The 19,970-nt window shown below is 38.1% G+C and overlaps 1 protein-coding gene across 5 annotated transcripts in view; it reads right to left on the bottom strand.

The window, feature by feature from the left end:
* Nucleotides 1-19,970, bottom strand: part of SATB1 (SATB homeobox 1) — a 92,128-nt gene that overhangs the window by 5,292 nt on the left and 66,866 nt on the right. The window lies entirely within an intron of this gene.

The following is a 19,970-nucleotide window of genomic DNA, read 5'->3' as shown; positions in this document are numbered from 1 at the left end:
TTCAAAATACAGGAATCCTATGACTAGATGCACTCAAGAGATAACTTCTTAATTTCTGCTACAAGAAGAGGTTTCTCTGCAGGTGAACTTATTTCAAATGATACATAACTGTTTCCAGATTGTCCTTATAGACTCAGAAAAAAAACAGTCTCTCAGTTTTTACATACAGGATTATTAGGGGTTGAGGGGAAGGAAGATGTGTTCTAGCTTCTGATACACCCTTTATACATTTCCACATCAAGGACAGCAAGGTGCCTAAGAGTCTTTGGGATACATAATATGAAGCCGGCGACAGAATCCTCTGCAAGAATTGAAGCAGTTGCTAATTTGCTTCCGAAAGAGACATATGAGTTCATCACAAAAATTTAATGTTTCCTTACATCTTCTTAAAATCTAATTGAGGATTTTTTCTTAACTGTGCACTGGTAGTTCTAAAAGAGGAATGCAAACCCTCTAGCTAGGACAGTGTGCATCAGCAGAAATTTTCTAATATATTAAAATTTAGGAACAAAATATTACATGTATAAAACATTCATATTTCCTTTTATTTTAGCTTCAAGGATCTGTTTTCAAAAATAGGTCCATGCAGTTTTATTTCTTAATGCTGTAGGAAAGATAATGTGACATTTTATTGAATCAACAAATAATGTAAATGTACAGAAGCTTTTAGATCCTTTTTATATGTACCGGTAGTAGTGGATTAATGATTTATCCAGACTGGTTTACTAACAGATACAATAGACACATAGATATGATAAAGACATGTATTTTTTTTGAAGATACTCATAGCTAATAGTTAATGAATGCAGTGTAAAAATATTGCCACAACAGGAAGAGTAAAAGTAAACAAATAATGTTAATGCATTCATATTGTATATGAAAATATTTAGTGAGGTGTGTATTAAAATTTGAAGTATATTTGCTTGGATATAAGTGAAAAACTGAACAAATGACACAGAAGAAAATGCCCCCAAGAACCTATCAAAATGACAAATGTTACAGAGATGGAGGTAGCAGAGCTGAAAAAGCAAAAATTTAAATGGGGCCAAAATCTGCCAGGTGCTCGTGAGGTGTGCTAGGGAGGGAGTGGAGACAGGGGACAGCAGGGGCAGCAGAAGAGTTCTTCTATACCCCAGGGATGGAGCACACCCTATTGCTTGAGCTTGACCATGCACTATGTGGGGATGCTGGATATTGCCCCAAGGTTTAGCAAGGTGACTTGGAAATGTGGCCAAATGCCTTCACGCAGAGCACACAACACTCAGCCTGTCCAGGCTGGAATTGTATGGCATGTTTTCAAAACAGTAGCAAGGGTCTCTGGAATCTCACTGGAATGTATTAGCAGGGCGAGCTCTCCCTGCCCCTAACAAAAACAACATGTTGCTCGTAGTGCTCTGCTCACCTTGCACCCACGGGGATACTGAGTGCTGGGTTACACTCAACAGCAGCGTTTGTTTATTGCACTGAGTTAAGAGTGGTGCACTCAGAAAGCTTGTTGGGAACAGAGGAGAGAAGGTGATGAAGAGAAACCAATCTAGATATTTTAACTGAAAAGCAGTAACAAAATTCTTAATTAAAGAACCCCAAAGCCACAAACCATCCCATATGAAAGCGTAAAAATTGTCCTTTGGTTGTCTGGAATTTGCACTGCTTCATACTGAAACTGCTGGCTCTCTTTCTGAAGGTGGTGAAACAAAGAGCAGAGCTGTCTATCATGACAGTTTGGTTGAAGGAAAAAAAAAAGACAAGACAACTTGTGTCCACCCATTACACCTCTCCAAGGCATACACACAGGCTGGGAAAGAAGTTGCACCATGCATTTAGAAGCTGCACATGTTTTGTCTGCTGACCACGGGAATCACAGGGTTTGTTTTTTTCTTAAAAAAGCAGTAGAAACCCTTTATAATTAAAAAATATTCAGTAGAAAAAATAATTCCTAGGCAATAACATTTTCTGTTGATTAAACGTATTTCACAACAGTTTTTGTTAACTAAGAAATACCTTCTGCCCTTACTGTCTTTTCTGTTTTTGTATTAAAATAAGGTCAGACCTTATTTTTATTAACTACTGATAGCTAACATTGTATTTCCAATATTTTTTTCTCAATTGTTGCACTGAAATAATACTTCTAATTCCTTATCTAAAATTATTTGATGAATTGTAACCTGAAACATGTCTCTGCTAGCCTTTCAGGGATTTTGAGATAATGAAGACAGATACTTCTGACAAGGTACACAGAAAAGATTACTGTTCTACCAAAATGTCTCTATTCCACCTGGCACATTTTTAAAGAAGTAGACACACTCTGATGAAGCATTTGGTGGAAAACATGGAAACAAACAAATGAATTATTTTACAATTACAAGGATAGAAACAATTTTTTGGTCTTCACGGTTTATTTCTGTACATATTTATGAAAGTTGATCTCACCAGTGTTCTCAGAAGAGACAGTGGATGGACAGCAAAAGAGACTGTAGGGGCTTACTTTGCTAAGAGAGTAAGAACTTTATACCAATATGCTTTCTTTTGGTTCAAGATAAATAAAAATAGAAGTATTTAATTTAGTTTCTGGTTCAGAATTCTGTACATGAAAATAAAGCTCATTCATAAAAGTCACATACATGAGAAAGTATGAAATGTTTTTGCAAAATTTAGGAAAAGTAATCATCTGGACTTTTCTAATGGTTAAGTTCTGTAAAATTTATAAGTTTTGTTTCCATTTGATCTAAAAATGTATGAGGTGCTGCAGATAATGCAGTTGAATTCACAAGTGAATGTAACAGGGCTGTTTTTTCTCCTTCCATGCTTTTTTAAGTCTAGAGCAATTTCTGCCTAGTTTCCTTTTTTTCTTGTCTTTATAGTTTTAGAGGAAGTGGAAATGACCACGAAATAATAAGGAAATATTTATAAATCAGATTAGATCATGACCATTTTATACAGCATATACAGTACATTGTTAAGAAAACAGCATTAAAATAATGAAGTTTATACATTTAGGCAGAAAGGCAAACCCCCCAAAAACTCTGCAATGACATTGGGAACAACCTTGATTTTAAAACAGAGTAAATTTGCCAGGCAACATTACACTGAATATAAAGAGAGTACAAAGCAAAATATAAACATTAGCCACATGTAAATATGTTTGGAGAACTTTCAGGATGTTACTACTTTTCAAACTGACAAAGTTTAATTTGACACCTTCTGTTCTAAAACCTTTGTTTCTATTCAAAATCACGCCTTTAGCTGCTATCAATCACTGTGCTCTCCCTATTACTTAAAATACTGGCATGGGCCCTGGATAAGCTGAAAATGCCATGCAGATGAATTCTGAGATAATATGTTCAAACCTGTTATATACAACACAAATCCTGTAAAGTTATGTATTGTAAACCTACATTTATTGGGAACTAAAAGTCTTAAATCCATCTGCTACAAAGAAAATACTGTTATGCACTTTCAAGTAACCAAGTACCATCTGCAAAGGTCTTGCTACAGTAAGCAAGAAAATGGTGAAAAAAAAAAGATGCTAAACCTAAGATATTTAAAATAAATAAGAGTCTTCTGTCTGGTTTTCTGATAGGGATTTAGTAAAGAAACACAAGACATTAGAGGAAAAAAAACCTGTGAAAGCTGAACTGCCAAACTATTGCAGGAAAAGCGCAAAGAGGATAACTGCCAAAACTTAGGCTCTGCAATACCCATGAGCATGCTTATTTTAAAGAAAGCATCTATGCTTTTTATCTATACATCCAAACTCTATTCTTTTCAGTTAGACCTCTGCTTAAATAAATTTTTCTGCTCTTTCACATAGAGTTTCGAATAAAATATCTTCCATTCTTTATTATAGACAGGAAAAAAAATTTACACCTAAGGTGTAAATAGCTACCCTAATTACATCAAAGAGGATAAGATTACAATCATGAAAAATGTTCTCTGGCCAAAGCTTTCCAAATCAGCAACAAACACATCTAGTCTGAGAAGGGAAGGCTACAAGGTGAAGCAATTGAACTTGCTTGGTCAATTTGTTACAGTGATAATAATTTGCTAAAAGATGAATATTTCTTACAGAATAACAATGTATTCAGCATTTTTTAGAAAGGCTACAGCTTAAATCTAAGAAGGGAAAACATTTTATCAATGCTAAGACACGCTCAGGTTTTTTGTGGTTATAGTATATTTAAGATTATTTTGTATCATTCTCTGGGGCACATAGTATAATAAAAATATATGGTGTTAAAAAGAAATCAATCTAAATGGGGAGGTATTTGATACAAACATTTTAGCAGAAAGTGTGAATTGCATTTCAGCATCTACCGTGAACAAAGACTAAGTACATAATCCATTAAATAGTACTTCTAACGAAAAAAAATTGAGTATTGTAGACTAAACTAAAGCAGGCATTTTGAATGAGCACATTTTCAGCAACTAACTAGAAAGCTAGCAATTTATCATTCAACAAATAATTTTCTACTTTTAAAAGAATCTGTAAGTGTTACTTATGCTAATGAAGACTGTTTTTAATCTGCCCACAAACATGCTAATAGAGGGCAATTTTTTTTTATTTACAATGCTGAAGGCACTCCAGTTTATAGAACGCAGATATGAAATTACACTTGGTAAAATGGGCTCTTAATTGTCTGAGCAATCCAAATCCTTCACCTTTAACAGGAAAGCTTATAGACAAAACAAAGGAAAAGAACTCATGGACTAAACTTTAAATATTGACTTTTTCCCCTTCAAAAGCTATCCAATTTGCTTTACAATCTCATTATTGTTCCAAACGGCTGCACTCATCTTAGATACTTCTATTTCTTTACACAACAGATTCCACATATACAAGGGAAGAAAAAGGGCCAACACAACCAATACCATATATGCATACAGTATTAGTCTTTAGTATTAAACTTGTAAGCTGCACATTGCACAGAAAGGTTGCTTTTGGAAAAGTCATAATACTTTGAGCGAGATACATAATGGTAGCAAAGGAGTACTGAAAGCATTTTAAATTATTTACTAGGTTAAAAGGGTGAAATGGTACTTTAAATACATCAAATTTCATCATCTGGGCCATTTTTTGGTGGCAAAGTGGTATTGATCTTTCCAAATGCTTAAAATTAACTATTTCCAGAAGGTCATTATTTGATTAAAGGCATTAAAGTTGAGGGCAAGAAATGATGCACTTTGTCTTCTTTCCCATTCAAATAATCGTGTAATTTAATCAGAACTATCCCTTCATGTCCTGTAATAAAAATGTTTGTCTTAAGATATTGTTCTTTACCTAACATATTAACCTTTAAATGTTATGAAGTTCTTAAGAATAATCTCTGCTTAGAGAAGATTCTTCCATAATGCAATGAAAGGATCTCCAGCATTTAAATTGATAAGGCCAAATTTCCCCTACACATTGATTGGAAAATGCATTAAACCCTTCAACTGAGATTTCTCACAGTGTTCAACAAGATCAAAAATTCAGGGAGTTCTGAATCAGTAACCTCATGCATATGGCATTGAGAAACAAAAATAAGCAAATGTCACTTCAGCACAAACAAATATGACCAATAAGTAACAATGGACACTGCTTTAATTTCTCTGGCAAATGTTATTTGTGTTACATTTACATTATCTGAAAAAACAGAACAGTGAAAACAGGGAACACCCGCTGCAGGGTAAGAAAAGAGCATTTAATTCAAAATTCATTTTCATGCTAAGATCCCTTAAGTCTTCTTTCTGTGTAAAATACCTGTGGCTTCAGACGTGGGAGCAAGCCTAGATGACAGGAGCAGTCCTTTTTTACCCTTAGATGTTATTCTGGAATTTCCTGCTGCAGGAAAATTTGTTCTGACTGCAGGTTTATCTTTCCTAAAATACATAAAGTGTCCTGGCTAGCTTCTATGCAAAGCTGAATAGATCTAAGTGCTTCACAGAAGAACTGAAGTCTATGAAAAGAAAGGCTACTGGTATTTTTATAAAAATCTGGGAAAACTAATAATCTATCAGACTTAGTAATTTTTTATATTGATCAAAACATTGCTTAGAGTTCATTTTAGCTTATTCTTTCAGGAAATTTTAAGCACTGACTTCCTTCAGTATTCCTTCCTTCTATATTCCTTCAATATAGTTTTGATTAATCTTAAAAACTGCAGTGAATATTCAATACTTTTGGATTTCCCTATTTTTCTAAGAAAACTGTGCATCTTGAACTTAGGAAGCAAAAGCACATTTTTAGCTGGTTCCAGAAGATGAGTAGAGATACCAGAATATGAATGATCTTCTTGATATGTGGCCTAAAGTTATAATAAATGTCCCCAGAACAATGGTTGCATTAGTATTTTATTTATGCTAATCAGCCTTAACTTTCAGGCTTTGCATTTGGGCACTGAGAAAGTTTGATACCTGAATCTGTCCTTTATCTCCAGATATTTCTGGTTCATCTGTTTTGCTGGCTTTCATTACTAGAACGTTGAAAAGGGAAGCCAGATGTGGATTTTAAGTAAATCTGTATCCACCATCATCATAGATGAGATTTGAAACTGAAAACCCAACAACCTCACACAGCTTTTCAGGAGAAAGGTAAACTTTACTGTCAGAAAAACCTTCCTCTGAAGAACACTGAGACAGATTATGCCATTCCTTAACTTTCTTGTCCAAACTATTATTCAGCTACACCATCTGTCTGCATGGTACCTCCACCTTTTGTCTGTGTGGTGAAAAACAAATGACCAAATACTTAGCAATGGTATACAAATTTTCAGTGATATTTTAGGGGAAAATGATTCCTAATGTCTCTTCATCCCTCTGCCTTTTCCTCTCCCTGGGTGCAGCATTTCAAAATTACATACATATTTCTATTCTTGTACACATCCAAACAAATAAATAGGAAAGAAAAACTTGCTAAAGTAACCTCTAAAATTCAATGACAAGCATCCAACCAGTACAGAAGCAAAAGGATGTGGAGAGCTGCTGTGCTGCTCCCACAGCCTTGTCTGTTGCACCACACCTGTTTCTACATGGAGCCATGGTGAGTGGCCAAAAGCCAGTGCTTGCAAAAAGCCAGCTAGACTGAGGTCTGAGGCTGTATCAAAACTGTTCTGTGTGTCCCCTGTGTATGAGCACTGCACACACCACCAGCTCATGGACAGAAAAGACCTAACCTGTAACTCTAAACCTGAGTGAAAATATAAGTATCATTACATTTTAGTGGAGTACAGAGAAAATTCAATAATCTAAATGAAGGGCTTCTCCCAAGCTTGGTTTCTCTGCTCCCAGCTTCCTTCACCTTTTCTTTCCCCTGTTCAAAGGTATCTTTTTTGCCTTCAATTACCTAGCAATGATAGACAGGCACAAGCCCTTATCAAAACCACAATGTATACACCTTTGAAAATGTTATATAAAATGCAACTACATTTACATCCAAAAAGAGAAAAAAGTAATAGAGGCAAAAAATAATGGGTGAAGCTTTACTCTGCCTGCCTCTCCTCCAGATACTTCCTCTTTCACACACACACTTGATTCAATTGGCATTGTAAGTGTGAGAGAACATCTGACAAAAATGAACTAAACAATAATAATAATAAAAAACTAAAAAGAAAGAAAAACCACCTACCATTTATTAAATAAGCCAGTCTTAGTCTGGTACATTACTTTTTATAGTGCAGTCATATAAAATGGGTCAGTGGGTTTCACAGAGGGTGACTGATAATATACAGCCCTTTATCTTTTATTTAAGCTGAAAGAAATACTGATTTCACTGCAATATCAATGTGTCCCTTAAAAGTAAATACAATCCCAAATTCAACCACGACCCTTAACAGCCCACATTTATTTATTCTTAAACATGCAATCAATTTTGTATGGCAGATATATCTGTAGTTTAGATAGAGAAGAATCTTTAATAGAAAGAGCCTGGCAATTTAAAAAATCTTTTTTACTACTATCAATTTACAGTGAACAGCAAATGTTTACTATTACATTGCTTAAAGAGATTTAACATTTGCTTTGGGGGGAAAGACTTTCAGTAAAAGAGCCATTGGGCCAAAGTGTCACTTTTATAATTACTTATATGTTTACCCATCATGTTGTTATATATTTTTTAAAAAATATTATAATTTCCCAGATGGAGCAATTTAATTTCATGGATTCTTTTCACATGTTTTTTTCTTTCCAGAATTCATTTTGGATCAGGGGAAGATCTACCTCACATTGAGGAATCACAGGCTCACAGATATTTGGACTTCATTGTAAATGCAGTTCAGCTGACAAGATATTCCAACAAGTGACATCATTCCAAAACATAGACAACTCAAATCCATTCTCAGACATCCCTTCGGATTTTCACAGCCTAACTAAAATCTTTCATATACATTTGAATTAAACATTTAAATATTCTGAGAAAATGTCTCTTGCAGTTAAGCTGGATTCTGTGGCTCTCAGTTTCACAGTGAAGAACACTTAATGCCCTGATAAAGCCAAGGGTGAGGGGAGTCTTAAGGAAACTTTCCTCTGACTTTCCTCCAGATTTTGTTAACCACAGAAACAGTCAGAAAATTAATAACATTCATTATCTCAAAGCAGTTAGAAAAAAAAAAATCTTTAAAACCCACACCTGTGAGAGTTCAATGCCTCCCAGCAAATGAGAAGGGAGCAGCCAGAAGCTTGTATTTCACCCATGGAAAAAGAAAGGCAGTGAAATCCTCAGAAAGCTAAAATACCCTTACTTGGAGCACAATCGCTTGCGGCAGAAACTTAAAACAATAGGAAAGCTGGATCAAAAGGGAAGCTGGAGAGATCAGGTTTCTCTCTCCTGGGTGGGAACCAACACAAGAGTGCTTCCAGGTAGTTTGCCATCAGGATGAGGTCAAGAACAGCCACAAGGGAGAAGTTCCTAGAGAGAGCAGCTCTCAGTGTTACAGTTTTCCTCACTGGCCAAGCAGAGTGTCAGCCCAGCTGAGTCCCAGTCCCAGCTGTATTTCCAGACAGCAGTTTCAGCAGTACCTTCTGCTCTTAAATCAGGGACTGCATGGGGCAGCACGCTTGTTCCTGCCCCAATCCCTCCTGTCCTGTTCCTCAGTGAAAAAGCTCAATCCTTTTACACTCTGTCCTTATAAAAAATAGGAGTAGCAAATGATTTATTGGAGGTGAAGCAAACTGGCTCCCTTAAAGCAAGAAAAAACCAAACTAATTTAAACCCTTCACAGCTTTTTTTTTTAAATAAGTGGTCTTACATAAAGAGTGGAAAGTTCCTGTGTCAGTAGAGCTTTCTCCTGCACATGCTATAAGTACTAAAGATGCTAAGCACCAGGCTCAGCAAAATAACCAGTCACCTGAGTAAACCCACAGACGTTATCTAATATGTGTGCAAATCTTGCTAACTTGGGGTCCAAAACTTCAGGCAGCTCTGCTAAGGACTTCTCAGTCCAAACATCTTTGCTTTACAAAGATTCTGAAAACTACATTTATAAGCTTCTAAAATTCCATGCTGAAGTAAGGGAACATAACACTGCACAGGAATAAAAATGAGATGTCCCCCGAATAACAATGTGCTTTCAGATAGAATCTGGCAGATTTGAAATTAGATAAATATTTGCAAATTGGAATTTTCCCCACTTAGCTTGCTGCATGCCTGCTCTAGTCTATTCAATAGATGCCAACAGTTCGGGCTAATGCCTGAAAAATCTGAAGTTAAAGTTAGAGGTTAAATTTGAAGAAAATAAATAAAAAAAAAAGATGAAATGAAAATTAGGAACAGCAAAATAAAAATTTATCTGGAACAAAATATTGTTTCTCACCTTGCACCTAGAAATCCTGCAACATTCCTTGAGGTGTAATGTGTTTTGAATTATACAGTTTAACATTAAGGGAAAAAATGCACATCTGTTATTTCTCACTCTTGCCTTTGCCCAGCAGCCCTTCACCTGATCTGTAATTGGTCACTCCTTTAACAAATTGCTCCTCAGACTCTTACTGTATATTTGTGTTTGCACAAGATGCCTTTATTCTTTGCAGTTACATATTTAGCAGCTCTCGGTTTTCAGCAGGAATTCTACCCTGTCATTTCCTGTTTAGTTACGGGTTGAGCTCGCTTTTGTTTTCTGTGCTGTTTACTTGGTACCCTGCTTCCCCCACAGCCAGGAACCACAGGCTGCTTGCTAACTCCTCAGCCTCCTCCTCGCCTCTGTCACCACAGCTTTGTTTTCTTTCATGCCCCTAGTTAACACTCATAGAGCTCACTCAAACTTTTCCCATTTTTATTAATAGTTAAAACACTGATATATTCAATCTTCAAAAGTCTCTTGAATCAGTGATCTGCTCACAGAAGGCACAAGCCAACCTGAGAAATCAAGAGTATGGCTCTTTTCCTGGCTAAATCTGTCACCATGCAGAGAAAGGAATGATGCTTCACCCTCAAAGCCAGCAGTGCTGGTGACCAGTCCAGCAAAGGCCAAGGGCATGGAGTGCCCACACTGTGCCCCACACAAAAAGGAATACATGTACAAAATTGTGGTGAGTATGGGGATGTGCCTGGGGTGGGATTCCAGCAGGCAGGGAACAGGGGTAGCACAGGATAAAGAGGCAGATGGAGCAAGAGTGGGTGGTAAGGGTGTTTAAGGGACAGGAAGGGGTGGGAAAAGTCCAAGGAAAACTAAGAGATGAGCCATACTGAGAGGAATAAGAGAAGGTGGTGAGATAAAAACAAAACAGAAGGTGAGGGTATAGAAAATAGGAAGAGAGATTAAGAAAATCCATCCTGCCAGAAACAGCACCTCTTGTCAGGCAGACAGCAGGTGCTGCCTGGGGAAGAGCTGATTCACACATCTGGAGTGTAGGAACCAGAACACCTTTACCTAAGAGAAAAAAACTAAAAATAAAAGACTCAGTGGAGGTGGGAGAGGGTGCCATACTTTCTTCTTTTGGCAATCCAGTGCTTTCCAACTGCATGACATTTTTTGAATAGCTTTCTGGAGAAATGAGTGCTGTATTTCCAGATCTTTGCAAGAATCTTGACAGTTCATTTCAGCATTGCCTCGTCCAATATGAGCCCTTCCTGTCCTCCTTTTCATCTTACTTCAGAATTATTTTTGTGATATCTGCAGCCATAGCATTCCCAGGGCTTTGGCTGCACCTCCAGAATATGATTTTCACTTTTTTCAGGGCCTGCACAGATCCTAGGGGAGTCCGTAACAGAGATGGCACTGCCATGCAGCGAGGGACATTGATGGCACACCTGCACCAACCAGCTCAGCTCTGAGGAACAAATAATGCAGTCAGTAATGCAGTCTGTAGCTGCTGGCCAACTGGTATGAGCATGGGTCTTTAACCTTGTCTGCAGCAGCCTGGGGGGCCATCTACATAGCCAAATTTCCTGCCACCAACTGTACCTTCAGTGGCTTTCAAAACCTGCCCTGTACCCCGTCATGAGACTGACTTTGAACACTGCCTTAGCACTCTGACTCTTGCACTTTCAATATTGCCACTGCATCACAAATCACTACCAATGATACAACAACCTCTTACTAAAGCTACTTTTTTTTTTTTTTTTTTTTTCAAACCTCCCCTGGAAGCCTTATTACAGATTAGATTTGATGAATTTCTATCCAGTGCACTGCACCACTTCTCCCACCTGACAATACCTGGAACAGCTTTCGGAGAATCTGCTCAGTTCCATTCTGCACACTTACATTTTTTTCCTTGCTGCAAAAATTGTTTTAGAGTCTTATAATTAAAACTTTCTATCAAAATAGCATAATTTTTTTCTCTCTCTGTAGGAAAACTAGCCAACTGTGATCTACTAAAGAGTAGATGATTTTAAAAAAACACCTTACTGATGGCTGTTTAATTAGGGAAAGCTGAACAATCTACCTGAAAAAATAGATTTATGGAAAAAAAAAGCAAAACAATTTAAAAAGTGTTTTCATAAGAAAATATTTAATTTTTCATGATCTGTTTTTTAAAAAAAAGGGGGAGTATTTTAATAATAAATATTTTAATTTTCCATTTGCCAAAATTTCTAAACACTTTGAGGGTTCTTTTTTAAAAAGAATCTTTTCCCCAAAGGAAGAGGTACAGGGAAGGGTTAGCAAGAATACAAAATCCATGGTGAAAAATTTTGGCAGAAAATTTTATTTCTGCTAAATTTATGTAGCAGTGAAGACTATGTTTTTTGGTTAGAAGCTCTTCTTAAAGCGAGGTGTTTGCTGGCATGTTATTTTGAAAACCAGCACAGTAGGATGACTTCTTTAATAAATGGGCACAAACCCCAAAGATTAGAAAGTCTCAGAATGAGTGAAACCCCTGTGCGGTATTTGATTTCTTTGCCAAAACAGGGAAGATTTTTAATAAAGGTCAGGGAGAAATAATCTCCAAAGACAGAAGTGTCTCTCCCCCCTGTATGTTTACTCTGTTATTTCACCCCTTTACAGCTAAAGGCAGACCTTAACATACACACGCACACACAAAAGGAAACAACAACCAAAGAGGAGGGGAAAAAAAAAAAAAAGCCTGAAATTTTAGTTACACCACATGTGGTTTTCATTTGTGAAAAATGAACAAGCTGTTTGTGGTTAAACTGTCTAATCTGCTGTTATCAATCTAGCACTGCATTCAAGATTTACAGGATACATCAGCTTCTGTGCCACATTAGCTGTAAAAGGGAGAGGGGGTGGGAGGAAAAAGGAGGAGGAGAGAGTTTATCCTGAGGAATAATATTTCCAATGCAGCCACACTCACACTACATCTGGTTGTGCTGGTAGCGGCAGTTAAATTGAAATATTTCACAGCGTGTGTCAGAAACATGCAGAATGGTAATTATGACAGATCTGATTAAGCCTGAGTGCCACTAGCTCCCTGGCCAGCTCCGGTTGTGCAGGTGTGACCTTGTGCGTGCCTGCGTGTGTAAATAAAATTAATTACAAGCGAGAGGGCGAAGGCTTCGGTGACATCACAAAGCGGAGAAACTCCCAAGGGGGAGACCTAATGGAATATTTTCCCTCAGTCTAATAATACAGTTCATATTGACTTGAGGTAATTAGTGGGATCATTAAAGCAGTTTTCCCGGCGTATTTGGCTGCCTGATCAGATTAGTGAAAATGTTCTTCAGAACAAGCCCTGTGTGGTCTGCCAGAGAAGGAGGAAATAAAAAGCAACAAAGCATATTTTGGAATGATAAGCAGCGCTGGACTTTTTGCATGGCATTTTGCAGGGCCAGTCCCGGGAGCCTGGGTGCCTGACTCTCCTGACCAGCTCAATCTTTCATCCCAGGTGCACATGCCCCTGCTGCACTGAGGAGCCACCTGAGACTTTTTAATTTTTGTTCCTCTATACTTCAAAACTATGCCATCCCTGCCCCTTGATGCTTAAAAAAATCAGATAAAAGGCTTGTGGGAGTGCAAGCCCTAGAAGAAATACATTAAGATTACTGGGGGAAGGAAGAAGAATAAATACATGATCAGCTCCTCCCCACCTCTCCCCAAAAGTCTAACAGAGGACTGAAGGACTGGTTTGAGAATCAGTAATATTTTCATTTCCTAAGGAGCTTACCCTAGCAGAAGAAAAAGGGGGGGGGAAAAAAGCAAAAAGTTTAACTATGATATAAAGTCTTCCACAGTAACAGAACACAGAGCCCTAATCAAGAAATGGACCATTTGTTTAAAAACAGTCTATTGAGCATGCTCTACCTTGCAAATGGAATATGCCAAGCTCTGTCACAGATGGCAAGCTTTGACAGTTCCCATCCGTAGCGTCGATACTCGACAGTTCAGCACAAGATCAGTGACATTCTGTCTCATTAGAGCCACGCTAATTATCACAGCTAGTTTCAGGGGAAACCATGTGTTGCAATGGTCAATTTGAAGGAGTCTGTGCATCAACAAACTGGTAATAAGGATCAGACACCTTATTATATGACAGCATGCTGCCTATGATCTGATTTACTGAATCAGAGGTACTGAGGCAACACTGAAGCCTGATGGGTTATGGAATTGCATGTACACAATGTGTAGCTGAAATATGCTTTAAAAATAAAAGGGAGGTATATAGAAACAATACAAATAAAAAATTTAAAAGGATGAAGTTATAATATGGAGTTTTTTCATTTGACATTAAGACATGCAGAGATGTTAGAGATCTTGTCAGCCAGTTTTATCTTTAATCAAATCATATAAGATAAATAATTCAAAATGAAAACTGTAAAATTATGGATTATGCTAAATTATAATTCATTCCATACTCTGATTTTTCAGTTTCAATAACATGTACCAAACATTCCTTATGTTGTGCCGTCTTGCTGCTTTAACATAATTTTATATTTTGTAAAGAGCTTTCTCTTCTTGGCTCTATTTTTTCATTTGTACATTTAATGACTTAAACTTGTACTTCTCCTAGCTTCTCTCACTCATTTATGCTCTTTCCACCAGACAAAAACCATCCAACCAGAACCCCCCCTCTGCTGTTTCTGGACACCTGCGGGCCGCATCCTGCCAGGCACTCAGCGGTCCCAGCGCCTCCCAGGGATGCGCCACAGGCTGCGGCCGTGGGAGCGTTAAGCATTAACTCTCCCAACCAGAGCAGGGCAGGTGTGCACTGTATCCCTCCAGGGAGGCTCTCCTCAGGGCTCAAATACACTCTGTCTCCTGAAGCTGCCACCAGCCCTTCAAACGGCAGCATTTGAACAGCTCCTGCTGCCACCTGCCCGGCTGGGAACCTCCAGCCTCAGCTGATTTGACCCCCAGGTGTAAAGCATGCTCAGGAAGCACACTTTCTCATCAGTGTGTCAACAAATCTAGCTTCTGCCTTATGTGTTGAAAGGGCTACCTGGCTCCAAGGAGCTGTTTGAAGAGGTCAATACAATCCTTTTACCAATTAAGTATTTTTCATTCTGTACCTGTTCCTTTTTTCTTATTTCTGTTTTCCTATTTCAGGTTTTAACACCTTTTTCTCTCTCTTCTTTGTAGATTTATGTGGGCAATTGCATGCTGACGTGAACCACCTTGAAGATTTTAAGGTGAATTCTTTTCAGTGCATGTTTGTTGATTCATGAAGCTGTTGTCTATTCTTTAATAGCAGGAACCCAAGGCTCACTGGAGTCGAGCCGCTCCACCAAAGCAATACCAATAATGTGGGATATAGTCAGGATCAATGCCAGCCCTTTCTTAGGTCTATCATGATGAAAAGATAAGAGAGTCAACTAAACTCAATTTTTCTGCCTTCTTTCTGAGAAGTATATTTTTCAAAAAATGAAATTTCCTGAGCTTTTAACTTTTATTTCTGAGAGGAGATGTTGTAAAAGAGACTAGGACACAAGGCAGAAGAAGGACATGGAGCATTAAGTTTTTCCCCCACCAGAAACCTGAAAACCTTTTTCCTCCGACCTGGGCAAGACAGAACACACTATGACTCTGTAACTCGGTATTTTGTGAAAGAAACAAATCAGCTCTATCTGCCAAGTTTCACAGTTTCACTGAATGACATGCAGCTTTATGGGGCAGTTCTCGATCGCATGCAAAAGCCCATCTTGCTTTCTCAGTTCACACTCTTCCTCTTGCATCCCTGCTGACACCCGATCCCACCCCGACTCCTGCTGCTCATGGCACCTCTTCAACTGCCAGAGCAATCACCCCCAGGCAATGAGGGGGGAGGAAAATAACACTAAAAAATAATAAAAATAGATGCTGTTTTGTGTTTTGCAGCTAATGTTTTCTAACTACTACCTCTGCACGAGGGTGAGGGCTTTATTTCCAGGTGCACTTGTGAAGCAGCAGTTCTCAGAGCACATTGTGCTTCCACCTCGCGTCTCCCTGTGCAGCATCCCTCCCTGCTCCACAGAGAACCCATTGTACACTGAGGTTCGGGGAGGGGGGGTGGGGGAGAAGAAGGTTTTTAAGCCAAGATTTAAACCCAGGAAGTGACTCAGCTGCTCTGAGGGAGACAAAGGCAGGAGAGAACTTGATGGAGAGCGGGGTGATGGGCAAAGGACCGAGCCCCCTCCTGCCCTGCAGGTTGCACCCCTCTGGGCAGCCTGAGGTGCAGTGCCCTGAGGAAATAGCTTTGGAAATAAATTCCAAGATCCCCTCCTACAGCCACATTGTTACCAGAGGGTTACTTTTGGTGATAAAAAGGTTTCTTTTCCTCCAGCTGGAAAATAGTTGAATAGATTGTTCTATATCTGCGGTAATGGCATGTTACATCTCTGTGCCAGATCCACAATACCGTGCTTGTTCAGTGTGGGAAGCTGTTTAAAAATGACTTTCCTATTAGAGTATATAGCTTAGTCTCTAGATGGAAAAAGCCAGATCAAAGATATAGCATTTATAAAACTGCTGGTTAAAAAGATAAAAGTGAGATAACAGACATCAGTTTTTAACTATAAATCTCTAGGTTTACTACAACATTAAAATTTCCAGTAAAAGCAGGGTTTTATATACCTGAACTCTAATGGCCTATTCTGAAAATATTTATGTCAGGAAAAGCATGGTATTTGCATGCCAGAAGCATTTTTAGTGCCAATGTTTAGCATTCCCTTCCCATTTAACTCTTTCCCATCTACTCATGAGTGCTAGATGCTCTGCATAGTGCCTACCCATCAGATCTCCTCATGCACCCTCCTGGAGGAGAACACTCCGGATGCTTACAAAGGCAAAAATCAAATGCTTCTATAGCACTGCATAAAATACTTGCCTGATAGCTCAGGATGGAGCCTCTAGCACGGTCTGAAACCCATGATTTTACCTCCACACTTTGTACATGAAGCTATTGCTAACCAAAGCAAGAGACAGGGATGGAACAGGAAACTGAGCAACACAGCACAACAGCTCAGAAGTAACAGGTCAGAACTCTACGCCATTAGATGAGGTTTCTGCAGGTATGAGTAGCACTCCATTAGACCTATATTAAAATCAAAGCATGATTCTGCAAGAACCAGGTGTCTCACCTTCCTCATACAGGCATTTTCATTGGGTGAGAAGGGAGGGCATTTGGCACCTATGGGGCCATAAAAAGCTATCGACAGGATTGAACTGCAGAAGAGTATTGATTTCACCTGTTTATTTTACTACAAATTAAACTTCTTTAGGTAAATAATGCAGGCTAGCAGCCTTAAACTGTAATGCATGGGACTCTCAGAGGTACAGACACTGATATTACCTCAGTTTTTGCAAACTGTGATTTCCTCAATTTAAGAAAGCTTCGGCTGAACCTGATTTTCAGTGAAGTATTGCTTTTTTCCCTGCTTCATACTAGCATGTGCAAGCCACATCTTTTCATTATAAGCCATAACATAAATGTAACTTCTCAATACATAAAAAACATACAGAAACACTACAAGTCTCTACCTGCCTTATCTCTCAGGGCTCTTAGGTCTGGGGGTTTTGTTTGCTTGTTTATCTGTTTTTATGGAATAAAATTAGATTTCAGCATCTGTCACCATCAAGAAAAACTCATCCCTGGCTCCCACATGAGAAGATTGTAACCACTGCACAGTTACTGAACCATGATACCTTAATGATCATTACACAAATCAACTTTTTTTTCTTTTTTTTTTTTTAATAACAAAATTAAGAATGTGCTTTCATAATTGCTCAAATCAGACTTTCAGGTTATAAATTTAATAAAAACCCAATATGACAAAATTGTAAAAGTAATGTATGCCACACAATTTTATGTGTGAATTCTTTTAATTTAGAGTTATTCAGGTGTGCTGATTAAATTTTAGCAAATAATACTGTTGGCATTGCCACTGTACCATTAAGAACCAACAACCTGCGAGAAGAGACAAAACACTTCGTAAACCTTCTGTCTTCCTTTTGTGTGCATTCTTTCTTTGCAACATAATCTAACAAAAAACCCCTGCAGGACAGACAATCTACAACAAACCCACAAGATTTTAAACAGAGACACTATGTGCTTTGCCAATCGAAGTTCTAAAACTCCTCAAAGATATGATGTATTGCATATTGCAGGAATTTGAATTATAATATTTTCCTTAGCTCCTCGTATAATCATATTAACTTTTAAAGTATATGCTTTGAATTTAACAGATTTTTAATTTATTCTGTAGATAGTGTATCAATTCTTAAAAACACAGAAACTTAAAAAGTATACAGAATGTATGCATTTCTGTATAGGAAAAGAATTCAGCACTTGAAGGAATGTCCCCAAACCACTCAAACCCATGTACCAGACAGGACCTTTCCTTTGGGAAAGCCAACAAGCTGCCAGAAAAGTCCACAGTGAAACTTCAAGCAGACAAATCAGCACATGATGCCTCTAACAGCCCTGAAATCTCTGCCTGATCCCATGACCTCTGCCACACCAGGCCCCAGCATCCAGCTTCTTTGCTGAGCATCAGGTCCACACGCGGTTGGTCCTCCACCACTCAGGAGGATTTAAAAATAAAACTGTTAATCAACACATTATTTTCTAATGTTTCCTCCCGACTTTTCACTGCAATGAAGTGATTATCCCAGGATTTCCAGTTCCACTCTTGCCAAAGGCATCAACACAGCGCAAGGGAAGATGCTCGTTTTTTACCTTGGCGCTACCCAAATAGAAACTCCTGTAGCGCATCATTTAATAGCAATTCTGTATAAAGTGCTCTTCTCAGCAGAACATTATCTGCAGTCTCCTGGCTCAGGCAAGCCCAGCCACCTTGCAGATGCTGGCTGCTTAGACATCCAATCTAATGTTGCCCCAAATCAGTTTATTAAGGGAAAAAAAAAATGGCAAGACCTTCCTGCAAACAGCTAACTTTGGACCCTCGCAGAGCTGATTTAGGTCACATATGATTTTACACCACAACTCCAGACTGCACTCAGAAATTAATCCAGTTTTTATATCCAAAATAAGATAAACCCAGCAATGTTCAATTTTAACAATTTCTAAAACAAAACTGTTAATCAACACATCATTTTCTAATATGTGTCCTTCAGACTTTTCACTATAACTTGGATTATCTCAGGATTTCCAGTTCTGAGTATGGAACCAATGTCTCCAAATTAAGAAAATATTAGTAAGCCATCTCTCTCAAGAGAGGCTCTCTTAGAGAATACGTTTGAACAAGCCTCTTTTTTGTGCAAGGGAGACTTTTTTTCCCCAATAAATATTTACTTGAACCACTGAAGAGCTTAAATGAAGAATCTTTTGCAATACTTGTAAAAGACTGTAAATATATAATCTTTATATCATTATAATCACCATTATAATCTTTAATATATGTAGCAGTGGGGTTACTAATTGGGTTACTAGCAGTCAGCTAGTTTGAGAAGACCCAACACATCCTACTTTACCTAGAAGGTTACTTCTGCAAAGCAGCTTTTGAGTACAAATGACATTTTATCTAACTACAGACCTGAAAGCTTGCTAGACACACAAATTAACATTGCATCGCTGAAACTGGGGAGAAAAATAACCCCTGAGAACACAGGTCTGATCACCAGAGTAAAATGGAAGAGAACTATGTGTTTGGTGTTGTTTTCTGTACTTAGTAGCAAAGTTTGTACAAGAATCTAAATTTTATACAAATGCTCAAATAAACCTGCACGGCATCCTCTAGATGAAGCTTTCAGGCTTCATTTTGATTACCTGTCCCTTTGAAAGTCAGGACTGGAAGAACTGACCCACCTAGAAATTTTAAGGCTTTGCAATTAAATAAATATACTATCACACAAATCAGATCAGAACAAAATTATGTGGGCTGATAGACTGGCTTCATACCTTAGCTTTACAGAAGACTGCAGTGGAAAGGAGAAGGTGCAGAAAACGGACAATTCTCTAACCTCAAGTTTTGACATGTAAATAAAGACATCTGAGGAGCACACAGGTTGGGAGCTGTTGTAACATTCTATCATAATTAGAAACATTTCAAGAGCTCTGTAATTTCCAATCAAAATTACAGTAATTTCCGATATACAAGCCATGATTCATGACAGAATTTTTACATTCCATGGGAGATTATAGTGGCCTGATGTATGACACACTGAGTA

Source organism: Oenanthe melanoleuca, chromosome 2, assembly GCF_029582105.1.
Source record: "Oenanthe melanoleuca isolate GR-GAL-2019-014 chromosome 2, OMel1.0, whole genome shotgun sequence".
NCBI classification, from domain to species: Eukaryota; Metazoa; Chordata; class Aves; order Passeriformes; family Muscicapidae; genus Oenanthe; species Oenanthe melanoleuca.
The sequence above is the reverse complement of the archived record's forward strand: the minus strand, read 5'-3'. Positions and strand labels throughout refer to the sequence as shown.